Here is a 24,320-nt window from a genome sequence, read left to right on the forward strand (position 1 = left end):
ATATTCTTTCCACTTGCAGGTATATACTGCCGTTTTATCAAATACCCGTATACCGCATTTACTGTTGGCTCACAGAAAACTCAATGATGTCTTGGTCGTATACATACTGGTCACAATTTGTGTTCATATGCTTGACAATTTCTGTGTGCCAACGTCAAGCTAAATGTTAAATAAACGGTGTCGGAACACGCTAAAGACGGAAGAAAAAAAAACATATAGAAAAATAAACGAAGAGCGAGTGAGACCGAAAAGGCAGATATATATATATATATATATAAAAAAAAAAAATTTTAAAAAGGAGTGACGCAAAGAAAGAGGGAAGAACGAAAAGTAAGGACTGACTGACTGACTGACTATTAGGGTTTAACGTCCTCTTAGCCCAACTGGTCTATATTGGGACAGGTATTGGTAATACGTTGAAGATTTAGTGTGATACTTTGATTCGAACAAGCCCGCTGTGGCTGTCTTCTTCGACACACCAGCATTGGGTTTGTCTCGTCAAAGTATCGAAATCGAAATACGATCATGATAACTGGAGACGAGAGATGATGCATGCGTGTCTTCGTGTTTTCCAAGCCCTGAGACTTTCGCTGTGAACGTGGGATCTTTTTCGTGCGCATGTGTGCACACGGGGGTGTTCGGACACCGAAGAGAGTCTGCACAAAGTTGACTCCGAGAAATAAATCTCTCGCCGAACGTGGGGATCGAACCAACTGGCTACAAAGCCAGCGCGCTACCAACTGAGCTACGTCCCCGCCAAAAGTAAGGACAAAACATCTATCAAACAGAGAAAACAAGAACAAGAACAACAACAACAAAACCACCACCAACAACAACACCAACAACACCAACAACAACAACAACAACACCAACAACAACAACATCAACACAACGCCACCCTTTGTCCGAACACTTCCATGCTCCATTCAGTTTAAGATTGTTGATTTCCATGACATTGGATCGAGGATACACACTGTCAGCACAATTTGACGATTTTTAGAATAACATCGAAACAGCACCTTTTCTGTATTCAGAAGCTAGCCTGCTTTTTCAGTTTGACAAACTTAAACTGTCAACGGCCTTAATGCGAGGAACACCTGATCGATTAAGGATTGATCATTATTGGCGTATCACATGTTAAAAAAAAAAATTTAAATCCGGAAACAACATCAGTTAGTTTCACGGTGGCACCAAATGACTTTTGAGGTTCGCACTGAATGTTATTAATTAAAGTTGTGTTAAAACTGTTCGCTTGTGTACCTGTTTTTTTGTGTTGAACTTCTCCCCTTCCCAGCCCACCCCACCCCCCCTCCCTCTTCTCCCATCGCGCCCCAGTCTTTCTTGACTTTATCATTAATAGCTCATTCATAGTATACACAACTAAAGTATTTTAACGAAAAGTAGAGGATATGCATATCAGATGATGATGATGATGATGATGACGATGACGATGACGACGATGACGATGATGATGATGATGATGATGATGATGATGATGATGATGATGATGATGATGATGATGATGATGATGATGATGATGATGATGATGACGACGATGATGATGATGATGACGACGACGATGATGATGGTGATGACGACGACGACGACGACGATGATGATGATGATGATGATGATGATGATGATGATGATGATGATGATGATGATGATGATGATGATGATGATGATGATGATGATGATGATGACGACGACGACGATGATGATGATGATGATGGTGATGATGATGATGATGATGATGAGTGTGGTGGTGGTGGTGATAGTTGGAGGGATAAAGAGAAGGAGGAGGGTGGTAAAACCCATCTTCAACAACGATTTGAGTAACGTGAGAAAACATCACTATGAAAATAAAAATAATGCCAACAACACAACAACAACAACAACAACAACACAACAACAACAACAACAACAGTGTGATCCACTGTGATTTCAGTGTGATTTCACTGAGGTACCACCGTTTCTTTACTTTTCTCAGTTTTTGTCGATTTGTCGGGTTTTTTTTCCTGTGGCATTTCTCCGCTACAATTTTCCTTCCCAATGTTCTTGCTGTACTAGCCAACTTCAGCTGGAAGAAGCTCTGAACGATATTTCTAACTCTAGTATCTTGCGGGTTATGTGAAATAATTGATAATTAGATACAATCTCCGCGTGCATCACTTTTTTACGGCCATTCCACTTACGTTCTTTCTGCGGTAGGTCCTCATTTGCATAATGGGAGAGACCCAGAGCAGACGCAGCCAATGAAAACGAAGGCGATCGTCGTTTCCGCGGAGCTTGGCTTAGGCGCACGGAGCGCGCGCGATCGTTCGCACTCATCGGCACCACCTACCGTTTCACTGCACCGGCTGAAAGAGAAGCCTGTAGATTGTAAGCGCAAATCTCATTCATCTCTGTTTTACCGTCGCTCACGGTGGTCGGAGCACTGCGTGGAAGAGCTGTGATGGGGGTTAGGGTGTGGATCTCTGTCGGACTGCGTTGAGCACTAGCGAGGGCAATTCGTGTTGATTGGACGCACGCAGTGTGGACCGCTCTGTCACACAACGAGAAGTAACCGCCGACCTGGCTTCTATCTGCCACCCCCACCACCCCCCCCCCCCCCCCCCCCCCCCCTGTCGCTGGCTTGTCTCTCTTTCTCTCTCAGTGTTTCTTCTTCTATCCTATCCTCCCGGCGGCCGGCGTAACGACGGTGCGTTTGCTGGTGCGTTTAACCGTGTTGAGCGCTATGAAATAACATTTTAAAAGTACTCTCCCTCTCAGTCTATATTTTCCGTTCTCTCTCATTCTCTCTCTCACCCCCCCCCCCCCCCACCCCGAGTCTCTCTTTCTTTCTAATGCTCTCTCCATGTCAGTCTCGTTCTCTCTCTTCCTCTCCCCCCTCCTTCCCTCCCCCTCTACCCCCCCCCCCCCCTCTCCTTCTCCGGCTTTCTCTAATGCGATGCTAGCGTCACGATAAAGAATAACAAAGTAGTAAGCACTGCGAATGAACGAAACCGCTATTCCAATACGCTGCTGCCCCTGCGGCTATTCCATCCACCGCCCGCCGACACATGCTCTGATCTGCGGTGTGAGCGTAGCGCTCGATGTAATGCACGGAAACGTGGATGATACTCTCAGTAAAAAACCAGTAGAGCTTTGTGAGATACCTGGACGTTTTCTCTACCTTTCTCTGATCTGCTCACTGTCTTGGCACCCTATATCAGGTAGGAACTTGAACACAGTATTCATTATTGCTATAGACCATTAGGACTTTGAGTATAGAGTAGTAGTACTTACCTTTAGCGGATGTCGTGATGTGTTGATGCACGTTTCACTTATAGTGTCGCGTTCGGTTCCATTCATCATTTAGCTGCTCGCTTGAAACAATCGCCTGCTGCGCATTGCGATGAATCACGAATGATGATGTTCGCTGTTATACAGGTTTGCAGTGATGAGCTCCGAAACCGTATGCTTGTATACAACGCACACACAACGAATGGCCTAACTTCCATCTTTACTGACTAAATTGTACACGCAAGGAGCTTCTTGTCAGGGAATTTCCGGAAGAACACAACAGTGTCTCACATTGTCGCTGTCATTGATTGGCACGCTAGGAGTGTGCAGTCACAATTTGATTTACACCGGTGTTTTTTTGTTAGCGTGCATATTCGTCGTTGGCATGTCTTGTCAACTTTTCTTGGTCACATTTTTTTTAGTCACAATTTGATTTAATCCGGGGTTTTTGAGCGTGCATGTTCGTCGTTTATATATATATATATATAGTAAATAATGCAGACATGTCTTGTCATCTGTTCTTGGTCAAATTTGCAGTTTGCGATCCACACTTATATGAGCAAAAAACTAGTGCACCACATGCAGCCACGTCAACCATTGAAACTAAGCAGCCTGAGAGAATAAATGCCGGAAACTCTGAACTATCAGATGACTCTTTACTAGTATATTCATTCTTATACACAGGCATTTTGAGTAACCCGCATACATAATTTTACACAGTGTCATGCGCCTACGCAGAGACACAAACCGAACACAGACTGAAAGGGCCTGACTGAAATTGACACTCTTGTAAAACGCTGCCTGTAAATGCAGTTTTCAGAAAACGCACATCATTTTCAGGGCTGCGTATATACGTGTATGATTGTTCGACTACATGTGTGTATATACGCAGACTCAGGCAAGCGACTGCGCACATTTCTAAGCAATTGCCGACTAGCCACCATGAGCATGCAAGTCATGCAAGAACCATGCATGCAGTCATGCAAGAATTGTTGAAACAATGCAGTCTGAAACTGAAACTGAAACTCTCATAAAAAAAATCTCGGAATGCAGAACGCACAATTTGTCTCCGTAACGCTTGCGTACACGACAAGTTCGTTAGTCTGAAAAAAAACACAGACACAAACCAAGCTCAAAAAAGCGCCATACTGAAATTGATAGTCTTGTAAGAACGTTGACTTTGTGAATGCCGTTTTTAGAAAACACACCATTTCTGGGTAGCGTTCGCGTACACAACAAGCTCGCAGGCACAAACCAAGCAAAGCAAGCGATGTATGTATAATTATACGGCCTCCCCGCGAAATGTCTCCGTAAAGTAAAAGTGACATAATTTACGACAGTGTGTATGGTTTAGTGTATCCCACGTGTTTTTAATTTGTCATTCTTTTGCTATCTGGGGTCCTTAGTGAACTAAATGAATGCGTCATTGAATGTTATATAGGGGGACATGATTGTTTGATAATATAATCCGTGTCATAAAATTTCAATCCATAGGACAAATTAAATTGCAAATTAAATGTATTTGGTTGTAATATTAAAACAACCGTGTGGATCTTAATCATCATTGTCTGGGTCAAAGTACTGTGACTATAATTATAACAGTTTTGTTGGTAATAAATCAAACGTTGCAATAACCTACCGTTCTTGCCTTTTTAATTGTCATTGTATACATTTAATTTTTGAGGCATTCTTCTTACATAAATGCTTGTCGTATTTTTTTTTCTTCTACTTGTAACATGTTTTTATTTTATTTTTTAAGGACACGTATAACAACACAACAACTGCGCCGCCAACATAAGAAAACAAGCACACACACAACATATACATTCACCACACAACACAAAATAAATATGCCCCACAATGCCTCTGGGCTCTACTGACGCTTTCACATAACCATATTTTCTATTTTGTTTCAAACCTTTCTGTGAGAAAATACACACTGATAATTATTTACACACAAAAACATGTTCTTTACCTGGTTTCTAATCGTGTACAAAACCGTAATTTCATACTTTGGCATCAATAATGCTCTCTGCATTGACCGTTACCATAGGTCAACGTATACTCGTGAATGTCTCGTTTTGTCTACAATCGAACGCTCCATAAACTATAACCTTTCTTGTTTTGTTTTGTTTTTCTCTAGGAGAATGGTACGTCCTCTTAGGACAAATTGGCCTATCTTGGGACAGTTACATCTTTCCTTTGTAATAATATGTTATTTGTGGGGGGAAAAAAACACACAAAAAACACACACCAGTAACCAGGTTAGGTACGTTTATCTTGGGACAGGTAGAATTAATATGATATATTATGTGTGTGTGTTGGCATAACACTATGCAGACATGTAAACAAAGAACAGATATCATCGGTGTTATATAGTTCTGAAAAGCTGTTGTTGATGTATTTCAAAATGAGGCTGAGCACGAAGATTTTATTTAAAGTCGATACAAAAGTTAATGAGGCATATGGTCGGTCTTAGATGAACATCTTGTAGTGGAGCGTATTCGTGTGCATATTTGATTTTGTTGTTGTTGTTGTTGTTGTTGTTGTTGTTGTTGTTGTTGTTTTGTTGTTGTTGTTGTTGTTGTTGTTGTTGTTGTTGTTGTTGTTGTTGTTGTTGGTATTCTCATGAAGATATATTGCACTGAAGCTGGTGTGAATATGTATATATATAGAGAGAGAGAGAGAGCAACCGCTTTCGGTCCTCGTGAGTCGTATATAGATATGATATGGGATGTCCGGTACATCCTAATATAGCACAATGGTCAATTGGATAAACCCTCTAAGCGTGTTCATTAATTTAAACCATTGTCTATAGTGCATCTAAATACTTATGTATAACAAATCTCTCTCGCCTCTAGAATTGTCCACTGTCATTAAAGTATTTATGCTTTTAGAACCATTCTGAAACTTTAAATACAAAGATCAGGGCATCAAGAATGCCACCCCACGTGTTAGCTTTTTTTTTTTTAATGTAACAATATTGTATAAGTAATATCAATTATTAGCAACTGTATTATTTTGAAGCAAAATGTAACAGTCTTAAGTTGAATTGTAACAGTCTCTTAACTCATTGTCTCCCAGGTGCGGATATATCCGTACCCACTCATATGGCTCTATCTCATCAGGTACGGATATATCCGCTCAGACTGTTAGCTTCAGTCGCTTCCTGTAAAGTCCACCTCACGTCTGCATTCCGGGCCAGCGTGTTGATACACAGTAATAACTACACAGTTACTACAATTCTGAGTGACCTGTTGCAGCACAGCTGGTCTCGGCTAAAAAAAAACTTGGTCAACATAGGTGGGGTAGAAAATGTTAAAGTTGCCTTGCATGCAATTTTCAGTAGTTCTTGAAAACAGGGAAACGCGTTTAGTTTACAGATTCACCACAGGAGCTAGACATATGAACAGATTATTTATTTTTGATCATGTCTGTCTTCATGTGTGTCTGTTTGTGTGTGTGTTTCTAGTTATGTCTATCTATCTCTGTACCTCTGCCTGTGCGTGTCTCTCTCTCCCCTCTCCCCCCTCTCTCTCTCTCTCTCTCTCTCTCTCTCTCTCTCTCTCTCTCTCTCTCTCTCTCTCTCTCTCTCTCTCTCTCTCTCTCTCTCTCTCTCTCTCTCTCTCTCTCTCTCGCTCTATTCATATCACATTACGTCATCACAAGCAGACGAAATGTAATAGTAGCACAGAACATGAACACCTCCACAGTCAGTGTATTTCAGCAAATTTTGAGAATGAATCGACTCACTTCATTGAACAACAACAATGATGAATCGATATTTTAAACACTGGAGACATGTGTCTACATACACTCTTTGCATTCATACATTCATTTTGTTCGAAATAAACCATATATAATGCAATTATACATTAACGTGACCTATGTACAAAGAGGTCATTATGACCCGTGTCATCAAGCATAATTATATAGGCTTACAAGTGTACGTTATGTATTATGTGTTATTTTCCAGAGCTGATGCACGTGTAGCAATGAAAACCATGCAATGAAGGTGTTATTTTTGTATTTAACGGAGACATTTTAACGCTACAAATTGATTTTATAAATAAATACAGGTTCCAAAGAATTAGAAATACTTGCACATTTTGTAAAATTATAAACAATCTTGTCAAAATACATCACTCGCGTAGCATAGAAACCAGAGTATGTGGCATGGATTTAAATACTAACATTAACAAAAAGTACCCTATGTTTTTAGCTGAATGTCGGTATTATTATCTAACTGAAGTATCAATGTAAAAAGTAAAGAAAATATATTTCAGTTACCATTTGATATACGTATATAGTTATTTAAAGGACTGATAATGCATGCCACAAAATGATAGCCAGCTCTGGACAATAACCCATAATCATATGCTTTATATAAAATTGTGACAGAACGACAAATGTATACCATTTAACATTTTGAAGACTGCTTGTCAAACCTTGGCGTATGTGTGTGGTATTGACGGCCTCGCAAGTGATCATGCTTAGTATTCCTTCTCAGATCAGGCTCTACAAACAATACCGTGTTTTTAATCAGTAAGACTATATGTAGACATAAAGGTCAAGTAAGCCACGCACTCAGTGTAAGTTTTATAATATTCTTGGTCTGTGAATAAACACTTAATGATTCATATGATATAGTACGCCTTTACTGCACTTTTGGTTTACACAAGCCAACAAGTAAAACAAAAAAAATATGTTCGTTATCCAAGTTACTATAGAGAGTGCACAATTAATCTGTCATAAAACAAAACAACGGTTTTAAAACTGAAATCATCATCACTTATTCTTAGAGGCTCACTCCTTCTCATGACAAAGTTCGGCCCACCATCTCAGCTCTGTCAGGCTTTTACTTGTGACAAGACCATCACTCCACTTAGATACGTACCGACAATCAACTGTCTGCATGGGTTGTTCTCTTTGCATAGTTGGAATTTGTTAAGGAGTTGATTTATTTTGTGACGAAATCATGTCATGAACAAAATCCATCACTGTACCCGGAAAACATCGTTGCATGGGTGTTGATTGTTTTTTTGTTGTTGTTTTTTTTGTGTGTGTTGATTGTTGGTATATGTCCAAATGGAGAGATGGGCTTATCCCGTGTACATACGAGCCTGCATGCTTTGCCAGTTCTCATATGGTGAGCCGAACTGGGTTTTTTTTTTTTTTTGGGGGGGGGGGGGGGAAGGAGTGGCATGCATGCTTGCTTACCTTTCAGTGGCCAGTTGAAAGGGCACGAAAGACACGATTCATTGCAAGTTAAACAATTAAGTAAGCTATATTATTTACTTGTATGGAAATTTTTTGTTACACGTTTCTTCATGCAGTAACCCGCACGTTTTAAAGTAGTAGTAATGTTGTTATAGTTATATTCTTACAGACAAGCTTGTGGATAGTTTAATTGCAACTGTGTTGACAGTCTTATTCAAAACACTCGTGCTGTCAACTCTCCGTACTTGAAAACAAAAACTGTGATTTGTGCAAACATTTACGCTTGCACACAAACACACACACACACACACACACACACACACACACACACACACACACACACACACACACCACACACTCACACACACATACGCACGCACGCACACGCACGTACTCGCACACACACACACACACACACACACACGAATGCAAACACACACACACACACATGCACACACTTATGTATACACACACCCAAGCACGCCCACACCCACACCCACACACGCACGCACGCACGCACGCACGCACGCACACACACACACACACCTACACACATGCACACACATGTACACACACACACACACATACACATACACACTGCACACACACACACACACAAACAAACACACACACACACACACACACACACACACACACACACACACACACGCACACACATGCACGCACATTGAGTCTGCACATGATATCCCAAGAGTTGGTTACATAACACGTCGTGTAGTTTCGTAATTTACATTTTTCGGAATAATTACAAAAGTTTCATTTTAACAACTTTTTTTCTGATAACGCATGAGTATAATATATATAAACATATTTTATATATGTGTATTATATATAACATATCAGTTGTAAAAGTTGTAAATATATGTATATTCTTACATTATAAATAATCAAATGTCGGCTTCCCATACACACCCACTAACTCTGTATACATCCATTCAAAACACATAATCATATGACACGTCGTGCACTTGCGACAATTACAATTGTAGACGCGCTTGCAACAGCTTACTAGCGACAATTTTGCTTTATTCATGAGAATCGTCAGTTCCGAAGCGTATATTTAAGCAGTAAAAACAATGAAATACAGGTTTGAGCCATGCACGCTTGTGTAAGTATATCTAGTGCAAAAAAGGATTTCCTGAATACAATACGTGCATGCAATTGCAACATACATGTGCATGCAATTGCAACATACATGTGCAATTGTAAAAATGTATATAAGCCTAAATACAAAAACTCCTGTTTTCGTTAAAATTACTTTGAGCATGCATGAATGTCAAAGGTATACAATTTATATATGATACCAGGCTGTCTATACACGCAATTAACTGACTGCATGCATACGAATTTGTATAAAAACTAAAATAATATAATATGTCGTGCTCTTGCAATTAAAACAAAGTGGTACAGACATACTCGTAAACGTTTAATATCAACAATTTCATTAAAATTTCTTTTTGTGTCACTTCCATTGTAAAGCGCAGACTGTGCTTTCATGAAAGCTGTAAACAAAATTAAGTATTGGCTTAAAATGAATTACAAAACAATCGACATTACCCGTTTTTCATTTGCGATTATTATCTTTACGGGCGGGACATTATGCACTAATTCTACAGCAAGAGTTCTGCCTGTGTATATACCTGTTGAAACCATATCAAGCAAGCGATTAAAAAAAGTAACGAACAGTTGTAATCATTGAAGTCAAGTTCCTGAATAAAAACGGCATTTTTAAACATTTCCCTGGCCGGCAGGGAAAGGATAAAAAAAAGTCAACTGACTGATTTGTAAAGGGTTTTTTATTGAACGTATTTAATCGTGCTTTTCTTGTTATACAATCTGCATGCAACATATGTGCACTTGCAAAAGTTTTACATGCAAAAGTAAAAAAAACACAAACCCGCGCGTTGAATCATTGTATACATTTTTTGAACAACTTATTTCAGTGCATGCACGTTTCCCCTGATTACACTTTAAACAAGAAATTCCTCCGAGGTAGGAAAAACACCCCCGTCCTTACCATTCTCACTGCCACCAACTGAGAAGGTTATTTCCCTTTGACCATTAATATGTCCCTCTATAAGTCCTTGTAGAATCTTAATCCACCAATAACTCCCTAACCGTGTGTTTGACTGGTCCCAATTTTTGTAAGGACCGTCTCAGGAATGTATAGAACCTGTTCACCAAGTTTGGTGACGATCGGTCCGTTCATTCTTGAGATCTATATGCGAACACAAACACACAAACAAACAAACAAACAAACAAACACATCGACCGAATCCTATACACACCCCTATACCGGGGGTGTAAATATACTTTGCAACAAGTGTGTCTATTTTGTTAAAGGCACGCTCCTTCTCGAATACACTATCTAGCTAAACGATCTCAGATCTTGCCAGGCATTTTCATGTACAATCACTAGGTCACATACAACAAGTAAACAGTCTGGGAGCTCTCTAAACGCAGCTGAACTTGTTTAAAGAATTAATTTAAGAATTTAAATCATCAAACGATTCCAAACAACCCATAAAGCAGTCAGGGAATTGATTGATGGTGTGTGACCAAGTTGAGAGATAGTCTCATCCCATGTAAACTCTTGGCCATATCTGCATGTACAGCGCATTGAGCTGGGTTTGAACGCTGACACAAGCGAATGAAATACTACGGTTATGATAGGCTTCTGATCGGCCTGGATATACTTTATTTAGTTATTTATATGGGAGATTTATATAGCGCTTGACGTTCTCTAAGCTTTATTAATAGTGTGCTTTATCATTATGTATTATTATTTCAGTATATGGCAACCATTTTGCCATTTTCATTATAAACTCATATTCTTATGCGTCCTATTTGAACAAGATTACAAGTTGCAGACAATTATAGATACAGGCATGCAGTATTCCCCCCCCCACACACACACACACACGCGCGTTAACTATATATACGCATAAACTAGTGTGAAAGAATTTCACAAAACGCCGAGCTTTCACAATAAGGGTTTTATGACCACAGTTTTGCAAGTGTCATAACAAATATTTATTCTGATTCCCTTGCTCGTGTCTTCCCTGCAAGCGTCTGAACATTTTGTCAGATACGTTGCGTTCAAATGGAAGGGTGTTTGTACTGTGTGTAAAAGCCTGACAGTATTATGTGATGGTTTACGGGAGGCTTACTGTGCCTTTAAAATGTTCTTACAATTACTTTTGCAGATGTATACGTTCAACAGTTTTATTGCAAAAGTTTCGCTATTTTTCATTGACATTGAAATTACTTGTTCTGCCCTGAGCATTTAAATGCGAGATACGGATATATTAGAAAATAGAATTAAATATCGGGTAATATGCAGTGCAGTTGCGTCTATAAATGTTATGCGTTTGACATGCAGTAACTCGTAAATGGCCCCAAAAAAGAGAACCAGTCACGTTTTTTACCAAGAGGGGGAATCGAGACGAGGGTCGTGGTGTATGTGTGTGTGTGTGTCTGTGCGTGTGTGTGTGTAGAGCGATTCAGACTAAACTACTCGGCCGATCTTTATGGAAATTTACATGAGAGTTCCTGGGTATGAAATCCCAAGATGTTTTTACATTTAGTGCGTGCGTGTGTGTAGAGCGATTCAGACCAAACTACTGGACCGATCTTTATGAAATTTTCCATGAGAGTTCCTGGGATTGATATCCCCGAAGGTTTTTTCTTTTTTTGGATAAATGTCTTTGGTGACGTCATATCCGGCTTTTCGTGAAAGTTGAGGCGGCACTGTCACACCCTCGTTTTGAACAAAATATTACATTTTACACAGATCGAGACAGTCAGTGTTCCTCCGAGATCGCGCTAGCTGTCGAGATGTCTCAGATGAACAATGACTGTCGAGATATGTGTAAAATGTCATATTTTGGTCAACAACACAAATAACAGTTATGTATCGATCGGTTCTGTTCAGAATTCCTTTTACTTTTTACGATTGAACGCACACAAACATGCGCTACTTTGTAGTCTCCGCTGGCCGCCTGAATATGAATTTTTGTCGGACTCTGACGTCATGAGGCTCAAAGAAGGGATCGAAATCCACTGTTCAATCGATTCATTAATATAAGCCTTGTATATATATAGTCATTTTAAAGTTTAAAGTGCTGTTCACTTTGTCGATTTTCAACAGATTTCTGATATATTTTGGAACGGTTTTCAAAACTACTACATTTAATGTGATGTTCTTGCCATGCGACCTGACTCAGCGATTTTCAAAAGACGTCTCGCATCTGAGTCCTGGAGCCGTTACGTAGCGAAGTTTGTATTAGGCCACAAAAAAAATAGTCTGGTTACGGTAACCCGACCGACCCTTTTTTTTCGCGCGACCCTAGACTTTTATTTTGGCATTTGGAAAAAAAAAAAAAATAAAAAATAACGTAAAAATATGGTTTTTGGGGGAAAAAAAAATCCCGACCTACCGACCTTATTTTTTGGGCCTATGTTACCGTAAACAGACCTATTATTTTTTTTGGCCTGAAGGCTTTGGCCCCAGGAGGCTAAGAAACCACACAGCATTAAAAGTAATCCAATAATAAACACGCATGCAGATATCCTGCACACAAATCATTACAATTTGAAATAGCATGCCAAATCCATACAATCTTAAATTAACGAAACAAACTCAACATAAATGAAGCAAACTGAACCAATCGTTTCAATGTACCTACTGCTTTACTATTCATTAAATTATAATCCTTAACAACATTAGGTTGGTGACAATAGCCAATGTATGAGCGTGCACGCTCCACGCTAAACATAACCTTCTGCCACAAGTCGAACCAGCCAGAAAAAGTCGTTCCGAAATCGCTGAAAATTGCAGGGCTCAGCTCGGCTTTTGGTCGACTGTCAGTTGAAAATCGGACGAAAATCGGACGTGTTTTTCTCTCTCAATAATTAAACGTTCCTTCTTCGTTCGATATTCATGGCCGTCATATCCTCAGGTCGGTGGCTGCCATGACGTCCGCAGTCTTCAGCAGTTCTGCAGCGGGTCCCCAGAGCTTGGTGCTCAGGCTGGTGTCTTCTGGCCAGTAGTGCTGGCGAGCTGTCTCCTGGTGTGGGCAGGTTTTATTATTAACGTTCCAACAACATACCTTTCCTGTGTTGTTTTTCTTTTGACGGACAACGTTTCGATGATTTTTGCTTCACCATCTTTTCACCGACTTCTCCCCGGTTAAAGTCGGTCCTACATATAACGTTTTTTGAAAATCGTGTTTGTGTATGCACACGAAGGGAATCGCTGTGGAAATGATATGCTGGCATAGCCCAACCAGTGCGGAAGTGCGTCAACATGACGACGTTTGTTGCACGGTCGGTAAAGCATGGACTTTTCCACTCACCAGAAAGCAAGTTCGGTTTATTTGTTGAACGCAAAAAACTTCAAATACAATACTAGTTAACGACAGAATAATAATGAAAACGTAAAAAATAAATCCATAAGCAACTCGAACGATAGGTATCTGAAGACACCGGTAAGAAGAAAATTAAAACAATTAGAACTCTGACACAATGATGGCTATTTTTGTGTAGTCAGTCGGAACACACGAGAACCTCTAAATGTCCAAGAATTGGCGGTATTGCCGGTTTCATACGATATATAGCTCGTATACCAATAGCTCTGAAACTCAAATTTGTGATGTGCGTGCATGGTACCTTGGAAACTGGACCAATCGTGTTTGAACTGGTTTTAACAGCTGGACGGATAGTCATGCAGATCTATACGTGTTACACGACCAACACTTTTGACTGTAACACTTCTTCTTACATTGTGTAGCTCTTTAAAAAAAAAAAAAAAAAAAAAAAGGCGCAATCCTCCGCATTGTAAAGAGTGAATATTCCGAACTTGGCACCTGAGCGAATAACATTCATTTAAATGGACAAGGGACTTTCACAACTCAATGTAAACGTTAAATAAGTGTGTAAGAAAAAAAAAGTCAAATAAAATATCAACAAACAGGTATAACTGGTTGCCGATTGTTTCCCTTATTTTTTATATTGTTACCAGTACATTACCGTAAATGACCTGTTAATTGTATCCCTGTAACCTATATTGTGTAGGTGAGACGAGAGAGAAAACAATTTAATGTTCTATTCTACGCCAATGAATTCGACCATAATAATCACACAGCCGTTGACACATACACACACAAAGGGAACGTAAAATGACAGATTGCATTCGACACCAAACGGAACGGCTTTGTTCCTATACACAAAAGAGTGAGTGCAATTTATACACCCGCCAATAAATACATGTATATAAACATTCTTCCACGCATTAAAGGTTATCAATAAAGATGTTTTTATGGAACAATATTGGACAGAGTGTAAGTGATCCAGCAATACAACGTGTTTTCTGTGTTACTGTTAACATTATGCTTTTAGAAACAAGATATGTACATCGACACCACTGACAATGTGACACGGTCGGTTAATCGTTGGTTTTTCATGTCCCGTCAAGCCACACATTTGGCTATTCGGGGCCGGTTCAATATTGTTTACTTTCTCAGTTTACATGGGGGTCTCCGTGTATGAAACTATTTACATTTATGTCTATCACCATAAAGTAAAGAAGGTTCTAAAAAAAACTCATAAATATGTTTTCCACACTTGTTACTTCGGATTTTGTTAAACATCTGTATCTCCTTTAAACATTTTTTTTCTCCAAATCTTGTAAGTGCATTAGACGTACCAAAATACGAGAAAAACATGTTGCACAAAGAAGAATAAAAAACAAAGTATGGCTGCCTGAATGGCGGGGTAAAAATGGTCATACACGTAAAACCACACTTGTGCAAAAACATGAGTGAACGTTTTCAGCCCATGAACAAAGAAGATGATATCCGATCTCAGCTGCCTTGATGAAATGGTATTGTTGTTGCTTTATATATAAACAGTTATGACACAACTCGGTATACATCAAACGCTTTCTTGTATGTGATTACTGACGAGTTTCGTAAAAAAAAAACCTCTGTCGGGTTGTTATGTGCGGTGGAAGAATTGCCTTCCTTGGAACTCTTTTGGGGAAATCGGATATCTAACTTCAAGCTAGATTCTGAATCTTGTCAGATTCCAGTCAAAATCATAATATTTGCGCTATTATAAAGAACTGTTGTCTATATATGACTATGGGAATCAGCATGGAATGATGTCCTTATCATGTAAAGTCTTTCCAGCGTCAATTATTCGACTCAGATCTGCACACAGACACACACACACACACACACACACACACACACACATGCACACACACACACACACACACACACACATGCACACACACACACACACACACACATACGCCCACCACACACACTCACACAAACACACACGCACACATAGACAATCACGCACGCCCCCCCCCCCCCCCCCACCACACACAACACAAGCTCTAACTTGACTCAGGACATCTGTATAGTTTTACAGCCCACCTGTTATACGCCTTGAATTTCCAAGTACCTGTATGTTCCACCCATTACCACTGCCTTCATCGAGACAGTTCATCTCTTCACACCTTTTTATGACAGAAAGGTTGGCCTTCAAATTAGAGAGAATTGTAATGTCTCTGATAGCCGTGAAAACTGTAAAAATCCCGTCCATTTAAACCTCACTTGTGAAATACGGGATCAAACGATTGATACCTGCAATATGGATTTTCTATCAAACGGGTATAAGCTATAAGCATAGACATGCATGGGAACAGCCTTGAATACCCATAGACATTTTCAAATTCTGATGTGCAAATGTTTCAGACTTTGGGTTTGTTTTTTTACATTTAGTCAAGTTTTGACTAAATGTTTTAACGTAGAGGGGGAATCGAGACGAGGGTCGTGGTGTATGTGTGTGTGTGTGTGTGTGTGTCTGTCTGTCTGTCTGTCTGTGCGTGTGTGTGTGTAGAGCGATTCAGACCAAACTACTGGACCGATCTTTATGAAATTTGACATGAGAGTTTCTGGGAATGATATCCCCGGACTTTTTTCTTTTTTTTTGGATAAATACCTTTGATGACGTCATATCCGGCTTTTTGTCAAAGTTGAGGCGGCACTGTCACACCCTCATTTTTCCATCAAATTGATTGAAATTTTGGCCAAGCAATCTTCGACGAAGGCCGGACTTCGGTATTGCATTTCAGCTTGGTGGCTTAAAAATTAATTAATGACTTTGGTCATTAAAAATCTGAAAATTGTAAAAAAAAATAATTTGTTTTTAAAACGATACAAATTTACGTTCATCTTATTCTTCATCATGTTCTGATTCCAAAAACATATAAATATGTTATATTCGGATTAAAAACAAGGTCTGAAAATTAAAAATATAAAACTTATTACTAAAATAAAATGTCCGAAATCGATTTAAAAACAATGTCATCTTATTCCATGTCGGTTCCTGATTCCAAAAACATATAGATGTGATATGTTTGGATTAAAAACACGCTCAGAAAGTTAAAAAGAATAGAGATAAAGAAAAGCGTGCTATCCTTCTCAGCGCAACTACTACCCCGCTCTTCTTGTCAATTTCACTGCCTTTGCATCGAGCGGTGGACTGACGATGCTACGAGTATACGCTCTTGCTGTAAAACTGCAGTGAGTTCAGTTTCATTCTGTTAGTTCGACAGCTTGACTAAATGTTGTAATTTCGCCTTACGGGACTTGTTTTATAATTATTTTGTACCGCTTTGGAAAAACAAACTCTGGAAGAAATGATGCTCTGTGCATGCATGACTGTTCATTTTTTGTTCCTGTGTTTCTTTACTTGTTTCACTGTATTGTATTTGTGTTGTATTTGTCAAATTGTTTATGTTTTCCGCCTTTTCCACGGTTTATCCATCTGCACTGAATTATGTATATTTGTGTTGCCTTTGTTTACATTCTCTCTCTCTCTCTCTCTCTCTCTCTCTCTCTCTCTCTCTCTCTCTCTCTCTCTCTCTCTCTCTCTCTCTCTCTCTCTCTCTCTCTCTCTCTCTCTCTCTCTCTCTCTCTCTCTCTCTCTCTCTCCCTCCCTCTCTCTCTATATTTGTCAATATATGGCATGCAATGCACCACCATTAATATTCTTAAATCTTTTCTTTTAAATAGAAAACAAATTACATTTACTAATGCATCATATTCAAATGAAAGTACTTTGAAATATGGGGTCCCACAGGGATCTGTTTTAGGCCCATTATTGTTCTCCATTTATGTCAATGATTTACCACTTTGCATACGTAATAACTGTGAGTTGTTTGCAGATGACACTACTATTCATTCTAGTCACCATTCCATAAATTATTTGTCAAAAACTATCCAAGAAAGCATTGATGCACTCCTAAATTGGTCAGAGTTAAACCATATGTCTCTTAACCATACAAAAACAAAATTTATGCTAATAACCACAAGACAGAAACGACAAAATCTATTATCGAGCATTCCACCTCTTTATATTAAAAATCAAGTATTGGAAGAAGTGTCTCACCATAAAGTCGTTGGTGTAAAGATTGATAATAATCTATCATGGCATGATCACATTGATTATATTACATCTGTAAGATTGCTTCCCAAAAAATATATCAGTTATCAAAAATAAAACATTTCTTGAATCTCCACTGGCGAAATATTTTTTTTTACAATCACATCTTGTCAAATATTGATTATGCATCCACTGTATGAAATTGTGCAAGTGCTAATGTTTTGAAACCTTTAGCCAGTCTTCACAGAAGAGCAGTTAAGCTTATTATGCTAAAAAATCACACTCGTTCAGAATCTGATTATAAAAATGTGCAAGTATTACCATTTCAAAAAAGATTAATGTATAATAAAGGTGTTATAATGCATAAAGTGATGTCAGGATATGCACCGGAGACATTACGTGATAATTTTATTTTGAACTATAACAGACTAAAAATCATAACACCGACTCCACGTATTGACCTTTTCAAATCAAGCCTTCTTTATTCAGGTGCGGTCCTATGGAACTCACTGCGAATTTTTCTTAAGCATAAAACAAACACAGACAGCTTCAAAAAAAATTATATGTCGCACATAATGCAACAAAACATGTGATGAATGGTTCATCAATTCATTTAAAATGTATGTGCATGTTAAACAAAATTTTAATAATATGCAGATCTAAATTAAGTTATATTAAAAATTGACACTTTTTATCATTGGAAATTGTACTTAAAATGCAGCATGACAATTTTTTTTTAATTTGTATCTGTATATACAGTTATAATGTATTAAGTTTTATGTGATAGTTCTTTGATTATATTGTTTTCTGTTCTTGTTGACCCTATATTAGGGCGAGGGTTGGATGTAAAAAAGCAATATTCTTGCTTATCTATTACCCTCGATAATAAAGATGCTGTCTTGTATTGTCTTGTCTTCTCTCTCTCTCTCTCTCTCTCTCTCTCTCTCTCTCTCTCTCTCTCTCTCTCACTCTCTTTCAAACTCACTCTCTCTCTATCTCTCTCTCTCTTTCTGTCTCTCTCTCCCTCTCACTCTCTCTATCTCTCTTTCTCTCTCTCCCTCCCCTCTCTCTCTCTTTCTGTCTCTCTCTCACTTTCTCTATCTCTCTCTCTTTCTCTCTCTCCCGCCCCTCTGTCTCTCTCTTTCTCTCTCTCTCTCTCTCTCTCTCTCTCTCTCTCTCTCTCTCTCTCTCTCTCTCTCTCTCTCTCCCTCCCTCCCTCTCTTCCCCCCTCTCTTCCCCCCCCCTCTCTCAAGGAAATAATTAAAGATGTATCAGCCATATCTCTCGCTCTCTTTTCAGTGGCCTGGCTGCGAGGTGTGTGTGTGTGTGTGTGTGTGTGTGTGCGTTTTATACTTTTACATTTGTATACTTATACTAGATAGGACTACCGTGAACTCAAATCAGACAAGCCTTTTTTGATCGCTTCCTCGTCCAACGAACGAACGATGTCTGTTGGTTGATCAGTTCTAGAGGAAGACAAATATTCGTAAACGTACAGAAAATACAAAAGAAATACAACGACAACAAACCCTCTTTTTGTTCTTTATTTGTGCGTCTTTCTATCGGTATATCTTTCTTATTTTATTTTATCTTTTTGTAAATTGCATGTTCGTTGCTTTTCTTGTTGTTGTCTTTAAGAAATAGTCACCGCAGTCAAATAGAAACAAACACACCATATTCTAAACAAACACACAATATTCTGATATTTTTCAGGTGATGCCAAACAACAAAACACAACGACATCATCGACAACAACAACAACAACAACAACAAGAGCGACAGTGTCGAACGGCCCTCGCCCAACAGACTCTCTCTACCCTGCGGGCGGCCCAGACAGGGAAACGTAGGCGCCGTCACTTCAAAGAAGACACGATCATAGACAAACGCCGCGGAGACCGTTAGCTCACCACCTCCTCAATTGGCACAGCCCCGTAAAAACGACCTGCTGAGTGCTGGATTATTGGCCGTGCTCCGAACCCTCTCTCTCCCTCCCTCCTCCTGCGTACCTCTTTAAACCGGCCCCCTGCGTGGACGGCCAGAGACTCCGTGACAACGCGGGCGCGGAAAAGCCGCGTGGTTTACGACTGTCAATCAAGTGGTTTCGAATCCAGGCGATTAGCATACTTGATCAGATCACCGGCCTCTGCATTGCCTTGCACGCGGCGCACCAGTTCTTTCCTGTGTCGTCTGCTTCAGTGAAAATTTTGCCGCGGATCTGCTACAACTGCTGGTGTTCTGCATTTAATTTGGTGTCGTCTGCAATAACCCGCCTCCGACCCACGTTTGACTGCCTCAGGATTTTCTTGTGGAAAGCTTGAGCCTTCGATGTCGTCTGTTTAGCGCCTTGGTGACGATTGTGTGCGGGACTACTTTTGAATTTCAATCTGTGTCGTCTGCTATTGGATGCGGATTTGCTGCGGAGGTTGGCGGTGTCGTCTGCTGCTGCTACAGCCAGCACGCCGTCTGCTTGGCTGAAGTTTATGAAGAGTGGTGGGATTTTGTGGGACAGTTCATTGCTTGGAAAGAGCCCGTTGCTCTGCTAATGCACCACGCGTCTTTTATTGGACACCAAGAGTTTTTTTCTGCAGACCTGCGAGTGGTGTAAACAGCGGCGTGGGAATTCAGGTAATGTTTTACGTGACACTTTTAAAATCGCTGTTTTGTTGACTCTGTTTATTGTGTCTTTGTGTGATCTTTCTTTTTTCCAATACGATGTTCTGTCATCGATTCTGTTGGTTGTTGTTAAATCTGTGTGTTAAAGGTTTTGTGTTATGCTAGCATTTTTGCTGTGTATAAGTATTCATTTATGTATCTATGTTGGTACTCATTTATTTTATCTTTTAATTTAAAAAAAAATTTAATGGTTTATTTATTTATTTATCTATTCATGTATTATTTATTTATTTATTTATTTATCTATTTATTTATTTATTTATCTATGTTTATATGTTTTTTTATTTATTACTTCATTGATTCATTCATTGATTCATTCTGTCATTCATTCAGTCAATCATTCAGTCATTATTTTCTGATTTACTAATATTTTTTTTTAGAATAAGGCTGTTAGTATTCAGAGCGGGTAATTTTTTCAAGTGAAAAGATGAGGAGGGGATTTCACTAAGAATTCGACACATTGCTTAATGTTCTTTCTTCACACAGCTCTGAGCTAGTACTATACACCTCTGAAGAAAATACCTATCGAATATTACATGATTTGAATTCAATGTTGATCTTTATTTGAACATTTTATAATTGGGAATATAGGACACAATGTGCATGTGAAATTAAAATACACGTGCGCACCTGTCACAAACAAAACAAAAACAAATGTAAAAACAAAAACAACCGCGTATCACAATCACATGTAGTTACTGGGATTTTTCTTTAATATAATAATAATAATAATAAATAACTTTTCTATAGCGCGAGTCCCATCAATTGGCTCCAGGCGCTTTACAAATTCATTATAGAATAAACTAGCACAAGTCAACAAGCATACAAAGCATACATTTAACTGAGACATAACACCAAGAACCCGAGCACTAAGCAAAACTTAGCGTACAATGTTAAAAGTATGTATTTGAAGCTTCTATAATTCGACATGCATGACAGATGCACTAATGACACTAACACACATGTCCCAAACAATGTTTAAGACATCTGAAAGAAAGAAAGAAAGAAAGAAAGAAAGAAAGGAAGTAGGCTTATATAAACAAGAACAAGAACAAGAACAAGATTTTATTTCTTTAAGGCCTTAGCCCCTTTCGGCTTATATAAAGAAAGGAAGAAAGGAACAAACGAAATAAGAAACAATCACACACAAAAACAAAGCACAACAAAATGAAAGAAAGAAAGAAAAATGTAACAGAAAATTGCACCGTGCCAAATGTAATGGTGCGATCGGAGCCATACATGTTTCCGTGGTTTAAACATTATTTTTTCTAAATTAAGTAGATAAAGAATGATCTATTCATAAAACAGATGGAGTAACTTGGGATCACACAACTAGCTATATATGCGTATATTAAGAGCGGTGCTGTACTTATACATTCGAACAGGAATCACTTTATATTATATAATAATAATACTAAATAATAATAATAATAAATGAGCATTTATATAGCGCAACATCATAACTTTACAATTATGCTCTTTGCGCTTGACACATTTAAAATTAAAACACAGTTATACAAGCATTTACATCTACATTCATAGTCAGCAACGCTTAATTAAAAGCATACACCATCAAACATACATACAAAAGATTCTTCCACTAACTAATTAATAAAAACATGAATTAAATAGGTAGTGAAAACAAGGAAATACCAGCTGAATACCCTTAATCAAACAGAACATGTTATCAACAATACTGAAAACAGCCCTATATGTTTATATACATTATCACTAAAACAACAAATACACTACATATACTTAAATAAGTGCAGTGTTTGTATATATAAATATATATGCATCGCTTAATTGTTTTAGTGCACAAGTTGGCTGAACACCGGTCATGGATGCAATTCTTTCCTTCCTTCTTTTTTTCTTTCTTTCTTTCTTTCTTTCTTTCTTTCTTTCTTTCTTTCTTTCTTTCTTTCTTTCTTTCTTTCCTTCCTTATTTCTTTCTTTCTTTCTTTCTTTCTTCTTCTGCGTTCGTGGGCTGAAACTCCCACGTACACTCGTGTTTTTTGCACGAGTGGAATTTTACGTGTATGACCGTTTTTTACCCCGCCATTTAGGCAACCATACGCCGTTTTCGGAGGAAGCATGCTTGATATGTTCGTGTTTCTATAACCCACCGAACTCTGACATGGATTACAGGATCTTTTTCGTGCGCACTTGGTCTTGTGCTTGCGTGTACACACGGGGGTGTTCGGACACCGAGGAGAGTCTGCACACAAAGTTGACTCTGAGAAAATAAATCTCTCGCCGAACGTGGGGACGAACTCACGCTGACAGCGGCCAACTGGATACAAATCCAGCGCGCTACCGACTGAGCTTCATCCCCGCCCTTCTTTCTTTCTTTCTTTCTTTCCTTCTTTCTGTCTTTCTTGTTTTGCTTCTTCTCTTTCTTTTTTTTTCTTTTCCCCATTATGTTTGTGTCTTTCTATCGGTATTTTTGTCTCTTTCTTATTTTCTTTCAATTTGTGTTTAATTTTATGCTGGTTGTTGTTCTTGTTGTTGTCTTTCTTAATGTATTTTCGTAATTTATCTTCTAACTTTTGCTTTTCTTTTTATTGTTCTTTCTGTCTGTCTGTCTGTCTGTCTGTCTGTCTGTCTGTCTGTCTGTCTGTCTGTCTGTCTGTCTGTCTGTCTGTCTGTCTGTCTGTCTCCTCCCCCCCCCCCCCCCCTCTTTTTCTCTGTTTCACTCTGCTTCCTCATTTCCTTTCTTCATTTTCTGTAATCTTTTCTGTCGTTCTTTATAGAGATATACACACACAGGTATATGAAATGCCAATGATTTATGAACACTGCGAAATAAGAACACTGTTTGAATTCACAGAATTATGTCAGACTTACAACAACAACAAAATTATGTAGTAAAGTGTATATGACTTACAAATCGTGACCTCAAACCTCCAAGGAAAGCACATGCCGGCTTTGTAAGTCGTCAACGTTATTTAGACTTCAAAGTTAATTAGAACGCACTTTGGATTTAGCAATGTGTTAGATGTATTCTTACATTCTACTGTACCAAAAATTATAAATCAGCTAGGCTGCTTCCCGTGCTTTTTTTTTTTTTTTTTTTTTTTTTTTAGTAGATGGACAGGGGTGCCACAAACGCAACTAATATACTCCCCGTGCTTTTTGTTTTTGTTTTTTTGTAGATGGACAGGGGTGCCACAAACGCAACTAATTTAATCATATATTAGCTTCGCTACTCCCTGTGGTTTTGTTGTGCTTTTTTATTTTTTGTTTTAAACTGCCAGGCAGAGGAAAAGCTCTTGAATTTTTGTACAGAACTCCTCTTTTGATTAAGTCTCCCGAAATTGACACCCTACCCCCTTTTTTCAGAACCTTGAGTTATTTCCTTCAGATTTGTGTATATATATATATAGGTTCAGTATATAGTTAATGTCATTTTAACCCATTTATGCCCACATTTTATTTTTTTCACAAATGAGGTACCAAACTACTGGTTCTTATGTCTTATGGACATATTTGACAGTTGTTGTGACATCAGATTGGTACATTTTGATTTTGAGAATGAAAGGTTAGCGTCCCATTTTATGACAGTGCATGGGAACAAGTGGGTAGGGTTTTTTCACTTCACATTACAACAAAGACACGAGCTCACTGCCTTGCAGTTCTTCCTTAATTGTTTTTAAATGAAT

At 38.7% G+C, this 24,320-nt stretch overlaps 1 protein-coding gene across 1 annotated transcript in view; it reads left to right on the forward strand.

Annotated features, from left to right (window-relative positions):
- The first annotated feature begins 3,042 nt into the window (after positions 1 to 3,042).
- The window catches only part of LOC138947061 (uncharacterized), a 112,047-nt gene continuing 90,769 nt past the window's right edge, over positions 3,043 to 24,320 (forward strand). The window contains exons 1-2 of the mRNA XM_070318482.1: positions 3,043 to 3,215; positions 19,699 to 20,610. The gene's annotated coding sequence lies outside the window, so the exon portion shown is untranslated. The remainder of the gene's footprint in view (positions 3,216 to 19,698; positions 20,611 to 24,320) is intronic.

Source organism: Littorina saxatilis, linkage group LG14 (genome assembly GCF_037325665.1).
Source record: "Littorina saxatilis isolate snail1 linkage group LG14, US_GU_Lsax_2.0, whole genome shotgun sequence".
NCBI classification, from domain to species: Eukaryota; Metazoa; Mollusca; class Gastropoda; order Littorinimorpha; family Littorinidae; genus Littorina; species Littorina saxatilis.